Genomic DNA, 2,544 nt, shown 5'->3' on the forward strand with positions numbered 1-2,544 from the left:
GAAGCAGTTCACAGCACTCTCTTTAGGAGTATATCTGGGCTAGAGGTTTTTACATATTGCCAATTACCCCGAAGTAGCTGACACATCCCACTTCCCGCCCCCACCCTACCCCGCCACACACACACACACACACACACACACACACACACACACACACACTTGCTCCAAGCTACAAACATTGGGGATGTACCCTAGGGATCAAGCTAACTGTTTATAGCCTGGAAAAATCATTTGGGGAGTTTGCACACTAGCATTTCCAAAGGTGTTAACCACCTCTAGTTAACTGGCAATTGATTAACTAGAGATCAGATCTCTAGTGAGGGCAAGCCTGAGGGTGTGTGGCAAGTGGGGTGTGAGTGGGCTGGAACATAAAGGAAATGGTGGGACTGGCATGGAGGGCTATCTAACACAAGGCCAGGTGCCCTTGATTTTGCTGCATGCACACTGCAAAGGGGCGGGACAGGGGGTAGGTCACAGCTCCGTATGCTCTGCCCGTCACCCCCAAGTGAACATGCCAGCTCAGGTTCAATACACACACCGGTAAGAGCTCTGAATGCGGATGGTAGGGGGAGCTGGGCCACAAGCTGTGGCAGAATATGCAGCAAGCCTGCAGTGTAGACTTTCCCTTAGTGGTGTTTTAACAGGTGTTAACTGACCCAAATGTAAATTCGACTGCAGAGTTGTGCTTACTCCCAGGTTAGGAAGAAATGTTGGGGTGTGTCTACACAGCATTTCGGAGCGGATGGGAGCGAGCGTCCCAACCTGGGTCAACAGATTCAGGAGAGCGGGATTCACGCTAGGGTTCTATTTTTAGAACCCTAGCGTGAATCCCGCTCTCCTGAATCTCTTGGCAGAGCTTGGAAGTCACAGCTGGGGCTGGAGCTGGGTCTCTGAAGTTTAGGCTGCCCCTCTTAGGCTTCAGAGTCCAAGCTTCAGCCCAACCCACAACTTCAAAACACTATCTGTAAAGCGCTAGCGCAAGCCCCACTAGCCCCAGTCTGTTGACCTTTAGAATTCCGAGTTCAGGGCTTCATAGATTCCAAGGTCAGAAGAGACCACTGTGGTCATCTAGTCTGACCTCCTGTACCACGCAGGCCATAGAACTTCCCCAAAGTAATTCTCAGAGCATTTTTTTTTTTTAGAAAAACATGCAATCTGTTTAAAAACTGCTACTGATGAAGAATCCACCAGAGCTGGGAGGCTCCATCTGGCTCCTTCCACAGTGCTGTGTAGACATACCCTTTGGGTCCTGGAACAAACATCTGGGTGGTGCCTACCCTAGAATTTTACAGCCGTGCTAATCAACTTGTGTGAAACTAGGACTCAACATTCAGATGTGGACGTGCCCGTAGGGCACTTTCCTCGGAAGCAGCGTGGCCTAGTAGACAGGACACTTGTCTGGCAGGCAGGAGAAAAGGAGTCTATTTCTGCTGCTCTGCCACTGGCCTGCTGTATGACCTTGGGCAAGACACTTCCCCCCTTGTCGTCTCTCCGGTCTATTACATTGCAAGCTCTTTGGGGCAGGGACTATGTTTCACTACCTATGAGTCCAGCCTCCTTGAGACCTCTAGGTGCTACTGTAATACAAATAATGAGCCCGCTTCATCTGTGTCATAAAGCGCAAAGCGAATCTGTGTCACTATCCGTCGCTCCCACACCCTTTGTCACCGCCTGACATGCCTCAGGGTCCGCAATAGCCTGTATCTGTTGATCTACCCTGCCTGTTGCAAAGCCTAGTTTTTCGGGGGGGGGGGGGGCTTTTGGTGAGTGTAAGGTGGGAGCACGTTCTGTCTTTTTTGTTGTCAAGGTCTGGTTTCCTCTGTGACACAGAGGCTGCTGGATTTGTCTTTATTGTATGATCTGGGGTTTTAAAGGCTCCTGGGGGGCCATTTTTCACAGTCTTAGAAGTTGAAAGAAAACAAAAAAAAAGGACCAGTCACCCATGCACTGATCCTTGCTCTCTTAAAGGGCCACTGTCACCTTGTGACAAAGACCAGGTGGCATAACACATCCAGAAGTCAAGGCAGAAGAAGCGTTAGAGATGGAGAGAAAGGTGAGAAGTGAGGTACCCACCTTCTTCATTGTCAGACTGACTGAATGCTTTGGTTTAGTATTGGACCAATAGAGATGCCATACTAGTCATATTCAAGAAAGGAGAGAGTTTCAATCTAAATGTACTGCACCACAGCCAAGATTCGGAACAGTCAGAGCTAAGTAAGAGAATAGACGCATCATCTCCTATGAGAAGAAACCACTGGAAGGAGGTTGGGGGCGCACAAGAGCAAATCTATTGGCATAAAAATAATTGAAGGGATGAACCAAAGCTTCAGATCTGAACTCTGCCGCTGAATGTATTATCTCTATAATGGGGTGAACCGGCTTGGAATAATCTGAGCAAATCCAAATGTTCATTTCTACTGGGTGTTCAGATTATAGCAATAGGTTTCGGGCTTTGAACGCGGGTGCAGAGCCGATGTGTGGGCTTTTGGTTCAAATCAGCCACTCATATTTTTTTAAATCATCCTCTGAAAGGAGGGCGGAGGG

This window comes from Chelonia mydas, chromosome 1 (assembly GCF_015237465.2).
Source record: "Chelonia mydas isolate rCheMyd1 chromosome 1, rCheMyd1.pri.v2, whole genome shotgun sequence".
NCBI lineage: Eukaryota > Metazoa > Chordata > Testudines > Cheloniidae > Chelonia > Chelonia mydas.